General features: G+C 36.4%; 1 pseudogene; it reads right to left on the bottom strand.

Annotated features, from left to right (window-relative positions):
• Window positions 1–13,900: 13,900 nt before the first annotated feature.
• LOC122735706 lies at window positions 13,901–14,338 on the bottom strand (annotated as a pseudogene).
• Between the last annotated feature and the right edge of the window lie 1,240 nt (window positions 14,339–15,578).

Raw genomic sequence — 15,578 nt, forward strand, 5'->3', positions numbered from 1 at the left:
CTAGAATTTGGAGAGGCCCCAAATTTTATATGCCTGTGTTTCTTGATTGCTGTCTTTGTGGATCTCTAGTAAAATGTTTGTTTGTGTGGGGGGGGAGGGGAAGGGAGGTGGTGGTGGTGGATAAGCTCCCTTGAGAAAATTAAGATACTATTGAACCATTAAGAAAAAGCCATACCTCCTCCCTGATTCACAAAGATTTCTCTGACTAGAAAGAGGAAAGTGTTAGGCTATAGGACTTTCTCCTTTCCCTTGCTTCTGCTCTAGTTTCTGCTCCAATCCTATGTAGTCTTGTGTCTTGGAGTGAAGTCGCACAAATCTTGCTCTTCACTTTCTTGAGTACCATTAAATCTAAAAGAAGAAGAAATAGCATGGCACAATAATGGAAAAAAGTTCTGAACTTGAAGTCACAGGGCCCTAGTTCAAATACAGGCTTTGCCTTTTACTCTCTGCTTGATCTTGGGTATTTAGCTTAAGCTCTGTGGACTTTGGTTAATTCCTCAGTAAAATGAAGATGTTGGACTAAATATCCTCTAAGATTTTTTCTAGATTGACATCTATGACCTGTTAGCATGTGAAATTGTTCAAAACAGAAAGTCTCAAAAAAGCATTTTCAAGTATGGAGCTTTTACTAAGCTTGTGGTACACCACATTTTTTTAAATCATAAAAGTATTTTATTATTATCTAGTTACATGTAGAGATAGTTTTCAACATTTGTTTTTATCAGATTTCTAGTTCCAAATTTTTCTCCCTTCTTCCCCTCCTTCCCCCCTCCCCAGGACAGCAAGCAACCTGATATAGGTTATACATGTTCAATCACATTAAACCTATTTCTGCATTAGTCATGCTGTGAAAGAAGTATCAGAATAAAAGGGGAAAACCTCAAAAAACAAAAACAAAATAAAGTAGAAATAGTATGGTTAAATCTGCATCTAGATTCCACAGTTCTTTTTTTTTTTCTGGATTTGGAGAGCATTTTCCATCATGAGTGCTTTGGAGCTATCTTGGACCATTGTATTGCTGAGAGGAGTCAAGTCTATCACATTGATCAAAACATAATGTTGTTGATACTGTGTACAATGGTCTCTTGGTTCTTCTCATCTCTCTCAGCATCAGTTCATGTACGTCTTTCCAGGTTTCTCTGATTCACCTGCTTATTGTTTCTTACAGAACAATAGTATTCCATTATATTCATATACCACAACTTGTTCAGCCATTCCCCAATTGATGGGCATCCCCTCAATTTCCAATCCCTTGCCACCACAAAAAGAGCAGCTATAAATATTTTTGTACATGTGGGTCCTTATCCCTTTTTATGATCTCTTTGGGAAAAAGACCTAACAGTGGTATTGCTGGGTCAAAGTGTATTCATAGTCCCATAACACTTTGGGCATAGGTTCAAATTGTTCTCAAAAAAGGCTGGATCACTTCACAGCTCCACCAACAATGTATTAGTGTTCCAATTTTTCCACAGCTTCTCCAACATTTATTATTTTACTTTTTTGTCATATTAGCCAATCTGATAGGTGTCAGGTGGTACCTCAGAGTTGTTTAATTAGTATTTCTCTGATCAATAGTGATTTAGAGCATTTTTTCATATGGCAATAGATAGCTTTGATTTCTTCATCTGAAAACTGCCTGTTTATATCCTTTGACCCTTTCTTAATTGGGGAATGACTTACATTCTTATAAATTTTATTTAGTTCCCTATATATTTTAGAAATGAGGCCTTTATCAGAAATAATGGCTATAAAAATTGTTTCCCAGCTTTCTGCCTCCTTTCTTATTTTGGATGCATTGCTTCTGTTTGTGCAAAACCTTTTTAATTTAATGTAATTGAAATCATCTATTTTGTATTTAATACATATTGTTTGATGATGGTTTTAGGTAGATACTGTATATTATTTTAAGGAATGCTCAACCTATTCCTATTCTCTCTAATCTTTTTATTTGGAATGAGTGCTCTATTTTGTCAAAAGCTTTCTCTACATCTATTGAGATAAGCATATGGTTTTGTTTAGTTTTCTTATTGATGTGGTTGATTATGTTGATAGTTTTCCTAATGTTCAACCAGCCTGGCATTGCTGGTATGCATCCCACCTGGTCATAGTGTATTATCCTGGTGATTGCTTGCTGTAATCTCCTTGTTAATATCTTGTTTAAGATTTCTGCATCAATATTCATTAGGGAAATTTGTCTATAATTTTCTTTTTCTGTTTTGGCTCTGTCTGGTTTTGGTATCAACAACATATTTGTGTCATAAAAGGAATTTAGTAGAACTCCTTCTTCACCTATTTTTCCAAATAATTTGTATAGTATTGGAATTAATTGCTCTTTAAATGTTTGATAGAATTAACTTGTAAAACTTTCTGGCTCTGGAGATTTTTTTCTTAGGGAGTTCATTGGCAGGCTTGTTCAATTTCTTTTTCTAATATGGGCTTATTTAAGGATTTTATTTCCTCTTCAGTTAAACTGGACATTTTTCATGTTTGTAAACATTTATCCATTTCATTTAGCTTGTCAAATTTATTAGCATACAGTTGCGAAAAATAGCTCCTAATTATTGCTTTAATTTCCAATTCATTGGTGGTGAAATCACCCCTTTCATTTTTGATACTAGTAATTTGGTTTTCTTCTTTCTTTTTTTAAATCAAATTAACCACAGGTTTATCTATTTTATTGTTTTTTCATAAGCTAGCTCTTAGTTTTATTGATTAATTCTATATTTTTCTTTCTTTCAATTTTATTAATTTCTCCTTTGATTATCAGGATTTCTAATTTAGTATTTACTTGGGGATTTTTAATTTTTTCTTTTTCTAGCTTTTTTAGTAGCAAGCCCAATTCACTGATCTCCTCTTTCTCTTTTTCATTCATGTAAGCATTTTGAGATATAAAATTTCCCCTAAGCACTGCTTTGGCTGCATTCCATAAGTTTTGGTATGTTGCCTCATTATTGTCATTCTCTTAGATGAAGTTATTGATTGTTTCTATAATTTGTTGTTTGACCCACTCATTCTTTAGGATGAGATTGTGTAGTTTCCAATTAATTTTCAGTCCACCTTTCCATGGCTCTTTATTACATGCAATTGTTATTGCATCATGATCTGAGAAGGATGCATTTACTATTTTTGCCTTTCTACATTTGACTATGAAATTTTTATGTCCTAATACATGGTCAATTTTTGAATATTTGTCATGTACCACTGTGAAAAATATATATTCCTTTTTCTCCCCATTTAATTTTCTCCACACATCTATGATATCTAAATTTTCTAACATTCTATTCACCTCTTTAACTTCTTATTTTTTTTTTGTGGTTAGATTTATCTGATTCTGAGAGGGGAATATTCATATCCCCCACTAGTATAGTTTTGCTATCTACTTCCTCTTGTAACTCATTTAACTTCTCTAAGAATTTGGATGCTATACCACTTGGCATATACATGTTTAGTAATTATATCACTTCATAAACTAATTTTCTTTATCCAAATGAGAATATATTTTATTCCCTCTTTGAACTAAATCTGATGAGAGTAAAGTTGAAACAATGCTCATCCCTACCTTTCCCCCCTCTAATGTAGTATGTTTTTTGTGATTCTTCAGATGATGTAATTAACATCATTCTACCCCCCTTTCTCTTCTCCCTATATACTCATTTTTTCACTCCTTAATTTTCTTTAAATCATCCCATCAAAGGCAATTTATATTTATACCCTCTATATATACTCCTTCTGTCTGCCGAAATAGAGATACAGTTCTCAAGGGTTATAAGTATTATCTTCCTGTGTAGGGATGTAAACAGTTTAACTTTATTGAATAACTTTTCCCCCTATTTACCTCTTTATAATTCTCCTGAATCTTGTATGTTAAGATCAAATTTTCTGTTCAGTTCTGGTCTTTTCAACAGGAAACCTTGGAAGTCCCCTATTTCATTGAATGACCATCTTTTATCCTGAAAGAGAATGATCAGTTTTGCTGGGTAGTTGCTTCTTGGTTGCAATCCAAACTCCTTTGCCTTCCAGAATTTCATATTCCAAGCCATGTGATCCTTTAATGTTGAAGATTCCAGGTCCTATGCAATGCTGACTGTGGCTCTATGGAATTTAAATTGCTTCTTTCTGGATGCTTGTAGTATTTCCTCCTTCACCTGATAATTCTGGAATTCGTCTAAAATCTTCCTTGGAATTTTCAAATTTGGGGTCTCTTTCAGGAGGTGATTGGTGGATTATTTCAATGACAATTTTTTCCTCTGATTCTATAATATCAGGGCTGTTCTCCTTGATAATTTCCTGGAGTATAGTTTCTAGACTCTTTTTCTAATCATAGTTTTCAGGTAGTCCAATAATTCTCAAATTATTTCTCCTGAATCTATTTTCCTGGTCAGTTGTCTTTCCAATGAGGTATTTTATATTTTCTTCTGTTTTTTCATTCTTTTGATTTTGTTTGACTGATTCCTTGTGTCTCATGTAGTCATTAGCTTCTATCTGTCCAATTCGAATTATTAAGGCATTATTTTCTTCAGTAAGCTTTTGCACTCCTTTTTTATTTTGCCAAATGAATTTTTTCAGGAGTTGTTTTCTTCAGTGAAACTTTGTGCTTCCTTTTACAAGCTGTTGATTCTTTTTCATAATTTTCTTGTATAGCTTTCATTTCTCTCCCCAATTTTCTTCTACCTCTATAAATTGATTTTTTTTTTGGTGAGGCAATTGGGATTAAGTGACTTGCCCAGAGTCACACAGCTAGTAAGTGTAAAGTGTCTGAGGACAGATTTGAACTCAGGTCCTCCTGAATCCAGGGATGGTGCTCTATCCACTGCACCACCTAGCTGCCCCTATCAATTGATTTTTAAAATCTTTTCTGAGCTCTTCCAAGAAGGCTTTTTGGTCTTGAGACCAATTCATCTTCCCTCTTGAGGCTTTACATTTAGGCTGTTTGAGAGTATTGTCCTCATCTGAGTTTGTGTTTTGCTCTTCCCTGTTGACCTAGAATCTCTCAATGGTAAGAGAGCCCTTTTCTGTTTCTTACTCATATTATGACTTATGTACTTTTTTGTTTTTAAAGTTGAGATCTGCTCCTGGGGTACAAGTGTCACTGTTTCTAGCTTCTTGTGCTAGGGGATAAGGGCTATGTCACTGAATTTCTACTCTGAGTTCTCTGTAGCTTGTGGATTCCTCATTGCCCTGGGCTTGTTCCAGGCACTGGGATGGCCCAGCCCAGTTATGACTGTCCCATTGGTGGCCCTCCAGCTGGCAGCCTGCCCTCTCAGCTGGTGCTGGCAGATCTCACAACTGGCCTGCTGTGCCACCATGTTGCTGAGCCAGGATCAAGGTGGTAACACTGCTACAACCAACTTTCCACCCTTTCCTCTATTTTCTGTCTCCCTCCTACTCCCTCTTTACTATGCCTTCTTCATTACCCATATCCCCCACAAAAAGAAAAGAATATAAAAGAGAAAATAATTTAAACTGGACCTCTGGCTTGTGGTTTACTTTTTCCTTCTGTAACTCTCATGAATTTAACAGATATCAATGAACTTAATAAAATTAACATTTCCATGTATAAATAAAAATGAAAGGATTTAATGAGAAACTGATTTTTTCTCACCTTAAATAAAACTCTGCATTAAATTTAATGCCCTAATATTATGATTAATGTTTACAAACTCTGGTCCCAGTGAATTCCCCTGTTTCCTTGTTACTCCACCCCTGTGACACTGTGGCATTCTGGCCTTATTCACTTATGAATGCTATCACTGTTTTTCAAGCCCCAAAAGTGTCTTAGAGCCAAATTAAGTTTGGGGAATGCTGTGTTAAGTGTCTCTCTAAGTGTAACAAAGGGTAAAAATCTAATTGAAGAAGCACTTGCAGTCCAAGTTTTATATGTTCAATGCAAAAATCTATACATAAATATGTTAATCATTATAGCCTATGGAATTTAAGCATTTCTCCCTTTGTTAGGAAAGGTGTTCTATTTTGTGGATATTTTACAGAGAAGAAAATGAAATTCATGGTACTAAACCCTGAAATCAATACCTGTTGTGTGAAAAGTATTAGCACAATACCCACATCCCTCCAACAAAGTCTTTGGAGGAATACAAAAGAATTCAAAAATATTTTCCCTGCTTGGAGCAACTATCATGATGTGGTGAAAGAATACAGAGAAAGAAAGAATGGAGAGGAAGGTTTAAGGTCAAGAGTTGTTGCAGGAAACACACACACACACACACACACACACATACACCTGCATGTACCCACACTGACTACAAGTACAATGGAGAAAGGGAAAATATAGCATGGAAAGCTAATCAATAGAAGGATTTTTAGATAAATTTAACTTTTGAGCTTGAAGGGGGCAGCAAATGGCCTGGAATCAGGAAGCCATGAGTTCAAATCTGGTCTCAGATACTTATTACTAGTTGTGTGACCATGACCAAGTCTCTTAGCTCTGCCTCAGTTCCTCTTCTGTAAAATGAACTGGAGAAGAAAATGGCAAACCACTCCATCATCACTGCCAGGAAAATCCTAAATTAAGAGTCAGACACAACTGAAAACAACTGAATAATAACAACAGAAGTTGATGGACAAGTCTTTTCTCAAAACAATGCTTTTAAATACATACAATAAACACAAATAGTTCACAGAGTCCAATTTAAGAACTCTTTCCTTGGAGTAATTTAACTCAAATGCCCATTCTCCCATTAGAGGTCATGTGGTATTTTAGAATCAACCTGGCATCTAGAATCAGGAGACCTAGGTTCAACATCTCCTTTCACCCATTAGCTGCTGTGTAAGTCATTCAGTTTCTCTAAGCTTTAGTTGCCTTATATTAGATATTACTCACCTACTTTACAGTGAAATTAAAAAGAGTCAGTAGAGAGCAAAAATGTCAGTTATTTCATGGTAATTTTATAAAAACAACACTGCAAACAAATTACCAACCAGAAATACCACATGGAACTAGATTTCTATAACATGGAATTGGGTTTCTCAAACCTGAAGTTTGTTCTGGACCTGAAAATAAAAACAAATTTAATTAAAAACATAATTGTTCTATGGCTCTTTTTTGTTTTGTTTTGTTTTGTTTTGCAAGGCAATGGGGGTTCAGTGACTTGCCCAGGGTCACACAGCTAGTAAGTGTCAAGTGTCTGAGGCCGGATTTGAACTCAGGTACTCCTGAATCCAGGGCCAGCGCTTTAACCACTGCGCCATCTAGCTGCCCCCATTCTATGGCTCTTTGGAAGTGAAATGTACTTTTTCTTTAAAAATATAATCCCTAGGAGACTTTAGTCTCTGTTCTCAACATTTAACTTTCTTTCCTGACTTCTTGCTTTTTCAATACATCAACCCTTACCTCAGAATGGTGTGGCCTTATTATCTTTTGACTCTAGTTAAAAAGCAAGGCAAAGGAAATTCGTACCTCTCTAATGAATGTGAATTTCCCCCATTTTATGGTGAGTTTGTGTGTATAAAAATTCTACAAAACTGTGGCAATTACTCCACCTGCAGAGTAGCAATTTGCCCTACACAAATATAATTTTATATTGCTTTAAAGAAAGCTTTAGAAACATTTAACAAAGAAACTTCCTGCCAGGGTAATCTTCTTAGGCAAATCTTCATTTTGATATAGCTCAGTGGTGGGCAAAATACTCTAGCAAGTCACATATGGCCTGCTGGGCTGTTTTGCCCAGTATTCGGCTCATACCCCTGTAGGGGCTTCATTTCTGACTAGTTGGTACCTTCTGCTAACAGCTGAATTCCAAGGGCTAACAGTGAGGGTCATGCATGGTATCAGAATCTCAGGGTCAAAAAATACCTCAATGGACAATTAGTCCAACCACTTCCAGAAGAATTCCTTCTAATTCATACCATCCTTAGATTAAGAGGTATTAATAGGAGTTTGTTGGAGCCAGTTTGAACTAACTTGTGAGAGCTAATTGTTAATTTTTTAGCTCATGCATTTAATGCTCATACATTTATGTTATATTTTAGAATTTAGCAAATGCTACAAATAGGACTTGATTTGTTGTTTTGTTGATTGCCTAAAGCTAGGGAAGTGATGGAAAAATGTTAATAATACAGATTATATTTGAAAATGTGTCTTATGTACATTTTTGGAGATCCAGTTGTTAAACATTTATCAGCACAATATTCATTATTATCCTATACATAAGGGGTTAAGGGGCTTGAACAGCTTTCCAAAGAAGAATGGCATGCAGCTAGGTGGTACAGTGGATAAAGCACTTCCCCTGGATTCAGGAGGACCTGAGTTCAAATCCAGTCTCAGACACTTGACACTTACTAGCTGTGTGACCCTGGGCAAGTCACTTAACCCTCATTGCTACCCCCTCCCCCCAGAAAAAAAAAGAATGGCTTACTATGAACAAACACATCAAAAAAATGCTCTATACACTCCAAGCCAAGAGAAATACAAATTAAGACAACTCTAAGGATTTACATTAAACCCAATAAATTGGCAAAAATAATAAAAAATGCCAAGCCAATGGTGGGGCTGTGTAAAGAATAATAATAATGCACTGTTGGAAAAGTTCAAGTTTGTCCTACTGTCATGGAAAAAATGTGGAATTATGGAAAAGATATTAAACTTTTTATACCCTTTGACTCAGTGATCTCTCTATTAGACACATATCCTAATATTTCCCAAGGAGGTTGAAGATAGAAAAAAAAAAGTGGAGTGGTTTTTTTCTATATATCAACATATTTCCAGCAGCACTTGTAGTAATGAAAAAAAAACCTAAGAATGAAATATTTATAAATTTTTGTAATGACTGGTCAAATTGTAGCATATGAATATGAAGACTATAATTAAATTGTTTAGCCTCAATCACAGATTATCAGATTCCTGTCATCTGTCTCTTTCTACTCACATAGGCCCCATCTGTTTCAGGCCATCATTGCTTTTTGCCTAGTCTTATAGTGACCTTGTAATTGGCATTCTTGCCTCAAGTCTGTCCCTTCTCTAATCCCTCTAACACATAGTTAGCTGCTAAAGTGATATTGCTAAACAACAAATCTGACCATGTTATTACTCTCACCCCAAAATTTGAAGGCTTCCCTATTGCCCACAGAATAAAATACATATTGCCATTTGGCATTTATTTCACATTACTCCCCTTGATGCACTCCACAATATGACCAATCTGCCTACTTGCCATCTCTAACACATCCCATCTCCATCTCTGCTCTTTTGCACAGTATCTCTCCAGCCCTGGAAACACTTTCTTTTCACTACCACCTCTTAGAATCCCTAATTTCCTTTCTAGTGAGACTGTAATATTTCTATATCTATATCTATCCCCTTTCTAGAGTGTAGGGAATCCTCCTGAGAGGTGAAGGTTTTCTAATTTTATTTATGAGTTTCCATCCAGTATATTGGTTCCAATATCATCATGAGTGATTAGCTCTTCAATATCATACAACACTGTTGATATCATCTTGATATAATCAATAATTAATATCAATTAAATTTTACTAAAGTATATTTACTCAAAAGATATAGCAAGAACCAAAGTATAGAAATATCCCTTTAAATGAATGCATATTCTCCACTACCAGCTGAGTTTCTGGCAAGAATCAATTCCAAATTAAAGTGGTTGCTTTGAAACATTTGTCCCGCCAAATTCATTTCTGGGTATGGTGTGGCTGCTAGATGCACTTCTCCCTTGCCTGCATGACACAGTGTCTTGACTTTCAGGTAGATTTGCTGTAGGTCTGGGTTATCAGGTCACTTCTCAGATCTACACTGTTTCTTTACCTGCCTAGTAGCCATAGCAGTGCTCCATGGTGTCCTGTCAATGGACTTCTGATAATTTTGTCAACTTGTAGATATTAGCAAGGTTGGATCTGGGTCCACCTAAAGAACAAGTAACTGAGGGTGAATATAAAAAAGAAAATGGTACATGCTTTTCAAATAATGTCAGGAGTGCTGAGATCTCAAATTATCTTAAGCTGTTGTCGTAAGCTAAAATCAAGAAAAAGGTGCTTTATAATGGAACAAGAGGATGCTCACATAAAAGAATGGACTACTCTTAAGTATGAATGGGATTATAATATTTTATGCTGAAAGACAAAATTTTTGCTTTTCTCTTACAAAGAGCATATTATTTGAACTGGAAAGAATATAATAAAAATGGTTAATTGAGTCAAAATTGAATTTAATGAGGTGATGAATAGACCCTTTGGTTGCAACCAATGAGTTCAAGGCACCAAACTTTGATAAATTACTCCCAAAGGTACTGAAAGAATGGGTAGATGAACTACTGAGGTGATGTTGATCTTTGAAAGATTATGGAAGACATGCTATTAGACTGGACAAGAGGCTATATCATCCTGATTTTTAAAAACCAACAAAAAAGGTGTGTGTGTGGGGGGGAACAGGGTAAAGTTTACAGGCTATAGTTCAATGAGATGGACTTAAATTCCTGGTAAAATTCTCAAACATATTATTAACATGATAGTGAAGTGTGTATTATTAAGGGCCAGAAACCCTTCATTAAAAAGATCATACGAGACTAACCTTATTTCTCTTTTCAACAGGTTAACAAGACTAGAAAATCATAGGTCTAAGGTAAAAATTCTTTCCTTAAATTTCATCAAATAATTTGACATAATCTGACAAGGTATACATGTGGTCAAAATCAAGGGATATGGTATACATGATAATACAGTTGGATCATTTATGAATCAATTAAATGACTGGATCTAAAGAGCTAAAGCTTTGGAGGAATTTTGGAAGCAGATCTCTAGTAGTGTATTTTAGGGAGCTGGCATTGAACCTATGCTGTTCAAAGTTTAAATTAAAAAAAAATTCATTATTTTTATTTTTCAAGTAGTGGTTTTTTGTTTTGTTTTTTTGTTTTTTTGGGTTTTTTTTGCAGGGCAATGGGGGTTAAGAGACTTGACCAGGGTCACACAGCTAGTAAGTGTCAAGTGTCTGAGGCTGGATTTGAACTCAGGTACTCCTGAATCCAGGGCCGGCGCTCTATCCACCGTGCCACCTAGCTGCCTCTCAAGTAGTGTTTTTGTTAATCTGTCTCTCCCCCCCTCCCCTCATTACATAAGTTACAAAACCAAAAATTAAAAATCAGTCCCTCAATAAATATCTACAATCTGCTAAAACAAATCCCCATATTAAACCTTATGTGAAAATGCATATTACTTTCTGCATTTTACATTCATTTCCTCTCTGCCAACAGGTAAGTGGCATGTTTTAACTTCATTCTTTTGAATTCATGGTTTATATCTAGATCCAAGTTCTAAATTCTCTCAAAGTTGTTTTTCTTTATAATGTTATCATTAGGTAAATTGTTTTAGTTATACTTACTTTTCTCTGTATTAGTTCATAAAAGTCTCCTAGGTTCCTCTGAAAATGTTCATTCTATCATTTCTTCTGGCACAGTGATATTCCATTATATTAATATATCACCATTTCTTTAGTCATTCCCCAATAGGGGAAGAGTCACTTGATAGATAGATATACACACACCCATATATTGTGTGTATGTGGGTATCTATATCCTTTTTCTCTTTCTTTGATTTCTTTGGGGTATAGGCCTAGGAGTGTCATAGCTAGGTCAAAGGGTATATGCACAGTTGTATAACTTCTTGATGATAGATCCCAACTGCTGGGGAAGCTAGGTGGCACAGTGGAGAAAGCACTGACCTTAAGTTCAAATCAGACCTCAGACACTTGACACTTATTAGTTGTGTGACCCTGGGCAAGTCACTTAACCCTCATTGCCCCACAAAAAAAAGATAGATCCAAATTCCTCTCCAGAACAGCAAGACCAATTCATAGCTCTTTCAATAGTACACTAGTGTACTTCTTTTTATTATAGCCCCTCCAATATTTGTCATTTCCCTCTTTTATCATCTTTGCCAAACTGATCATTTTGTGAGGTAGAACATCAACATTTCTTTAATAAGCATTTCTACAATTAGTACTACTAAAATTCAAGTATAAACAAAGACTTACAAAAGATAGAAACCCAACTTGGTCATTTTTGAAGAATATAGAATAAATAGCTGTAGGGAATTGTGTTAGCTCAGTTTATTTTCCTATAATTGTTAAAGTTTAAGAGGGTAAAACTTATAAAATGAAAAAATATAGAATGCTTTTGAAACTAGGGAATGATTAAGTAACATTTAAAAATTATATGGGAGATTTGGTGAGTTTTTAATCTCAGAAGTAAACTGCAAGTCACTGAATAACACATTATAATTTAAGACTTTGAAAGTAGTAAAAGAGTGAAGAATGAAGCATCTGGCAAGTGAAGGTTAAAAGAAAAAAAATGAGTAGAAAGACCAGTTTTCCTGGAGTATCTAAAGCAATCAGCTGACAGAAGGCTTCAGTTATAAGATGGCTTGCAGAGAAGCACAATCTTATTGGAAAAGGGCTTCAGTGTCAGCTATTGTCCTTCAGTACTACCTCAACCTGAGAGAGATGAAGCCTCTTAGAATATCTGTACCATTTCTGGAGGGTAGGTAGGTTACACAGTGGAAAGAGCTCCAGGACTGGAGTCAGGAAAATTCATTTTTCTGAGTTCAAATCTAGGCTCAGACACTAGCTGTGTGCCTGTGGGGAAGTCACTTAGCCCTCTCTGTTTCAGTTTCCTCATTTGTAAAATGAGCTGCAGAAGGAAATAGCAAACCACTCCAGGATCTTTGCCAAGAAAACCTCAAATGTGGTGATAAAGAGTTGGACACGACTGAAAAATGACTCAACAACAACCATCTTTGACTTGAAAGGGAAAAGCAGAAGAGAAAGGCAGGCTTTGAAGCTGTTTTGTATTTAGCTCATATTACTAAAAAACTAGTCAATGCAGTATATAGATGAATGAATAACTAACTGGACTTATCTGTCTAGCTCAGACAACTAGCCTGCTGAGTTCTCTGGTTTAAAGGGAACTGATAGGCATATTAAGAGCCCATTTAAGAGTGATTATGAATTGAAAGAGATTGTAAATGTTTCATTGATCCAAGAGTAGATGAGAAAAAGAATTTTTTAGCTTGAGTGGCAACAAGCAGAAGTGAAGCAGTCAGTAGAGAAGCAATTTCATGTGGTCCAGATGTTTCTCAATGGACCTATGACATTTATACCCATACTCCAGAGGAGTGAGTTACCTCAAGCCAATGTATATTCCTCACTCATCTGTTTCCCAGAAAGGTCTTTTTTCAAAGGTGTTCCTAAGTCTCTCCCAGAGATGCTTGCTGCGTTGGGGCAGAAAATGTGATCTAGATTTAGGTGGCGGTGTTGTTTTTAATGTATGTGTCATTCCTGTATTTATGTTTATATATGAGTCCTTGTGATGTTATTTCTTTTGCTTGGTTGTTAAGGAAAGGTTAGTTTACAATCTAAACATATTACAAAAGAGTTGTTGGATTCAGGTAAATATATGCATACCTATGAGGATTTGAGAGGTATAGTGGTCAGTAGGGGCATGGTATTTCCCCTAAATAGAGTTAGTCCAAGATCCTCAGAAAGTTAACCACACAGTAGTGCTCCTTACTTAGAAACTAAACCTGCCATTGTGAGGGCATGTTGAAATAAATGAGCTAACCCCAAAATGGAGTTATCCAAAAACCCAGTGAGAGAGCTATGAGGTGAGCACCTCATGCACTTTTTATTTTTTTATTTTATTTTATTTTATTTTATTATTTTATTTTTATTTTATTATTTTATATTTATTTATTTTATTTTATTTTATTTTATTTTATTTTATTTTATTTTATTTCATTTCATTTCATTTCATTTCATTTCATTTCATTTCATTTCATTTCATTTCATTTCATTTCATTTCATTTTATTTTATTTCATTTTATTTTATTTTATTTTATTTTATTTTATGAACAAGGCAATTTATTAGTGAATCCGGTGTGGTCTGTCCTAATGTTTCGTGTTGGCAGCAGTCACCTGTCCGGCGATTCTGTCCAGGTCTCTCTGTCCCTGAGGTGTCAGCTTCCGGCCCCCATCCTGGTCCTTCTCCACCATCTTGAGGCCTTCCAGGGCCTGCAGGACCCTCCGGGCCACGCTCTTGGAGCCTCTGCTGAAGTGACTGGGCATGACCCCGTTGTGCTGGCGCCCGCCGTAGATCTTGGTCAGGGATCCCACCCCTGCCCCGCCTCAGAGGTACAAGTGGCGGGCGGTGGAGGCAGCTCGGGTGTAGAACCAGTTCTCATCATAGGGCGCCAGCAACTTGTGTTTGGCCAGCTTGACCGTGTCCACCCATTCGGGGACTTTCAGCTTCCCTAACTTTTTCAGGAAGGCGGCCAGGGCCTGGACGAACTCCTGCTGGTTCACGTCCTTCGCCGTGAATCTGGGCATCTGCGGGAGGACCGAGGCGGGGGTCGGGGGGCGGCGGACGCTGGGCCGGGACACCCCCACCTGGCCGCCTCTGCCCGCCCTGGACCCTTCATGCACATATTTTAATAGCATGATAGATTTGGAGTTGAAATAAACCTTAGAAGCTGTCTAGTCAAAAGCTTCTTAAACTGTGGGTGTGACCCCATATGGGTCACCTAACTGAATGTGGGGGTCGCAAAAATTTGGCAACAGTAAAAGGTAATGTATACCTATTTTCTATACCTATATACCTGGGGTCACATAAAAATGTCTCAGTTGAAAAGGAGTCACAAGTGGAAAAAGTTTAAGAAGCCCTGGTCTAGTCCACACTTCAGGGAGCCAGAGACCTTCTGATGAACAAGAAGGGTCTGACACTGTTGCGATCCAAGTATTACAGTATCATGGATTTAGACCTGAAAGATCTCAGTGGCTATTTAGTAAAATCCTCTCATTTTGAAGATGAGCAAAGTAAAGCTTAGGGAGGTTATAGATAGAAATACAGAGGAATATTATTGTGCTGTAAGACATAATGAAAGGGATGTTTTCATATATACCTAGGAGGACTTTAAAGTGAACAGAAAAAGAACAATTAATTTCATCATAATAGTGATTCCAGAGGACTGATGATAAAGCATACTACCCCCCCCCCAACACAGACCTATCAGAGAAGTGATGGATTCAAGGTACAGGATAAGACACTCTTGGGATATGGCAAATATGAGTCTGTGCATATCTGTGTCAAGGTGTGGTTTTTTTATGGTGGGCTTTTTGTGGGGGGAAGGGACTATCAATAGGGTTCCCTGCCCCCCCAAGGAAAGAGTCATTGGAGATTTTAAACATGGAAGAGAACAGGAAAGCTAGGAGGAAACACAGACAACAGCACAGCTTTAAAAGTTCCATGTGAAGTTTAAATTTTAAAGAAATGTATTATATACTTAAGTCAGCAAAGTGGTAGTGAATAGAATATCAGACATAGATTCAGAAAGACAGAAGTTCAAATCCTGCTGCAGACACTGGCTAGCTGTGGGACCCTGGACACGTCCCTTAACTTTTCCCAGCCTGTTTCATCAACAGTAAAATGAAGAAAATACCAGTACTTCCCTATGGTTGTTGTGGGGAACAAATGGGATAACATATAAAGTACTTCACAAACCTTAAAAAAATATGTAAATGCTAGGTATTATTATTTAGGAAAAGCAAATTCTACCTAAAAGAGAGATTT

Source organism: Dromiciops gliroides, chromosome 1, assembly GCF_019393635.1.
Source record: "Dromiciops gliroides isolate mDroGli1 chromosome 1, mDroGli1.pri, whole genome shotgun sequence".
Classification (NCBI taxonomy): Eukaryota; Metazoa; Chordata; class Mammalia; order Microbiotheria; family Microbiotheriidae; genus Dromiciops; species Dromiciops gliroides.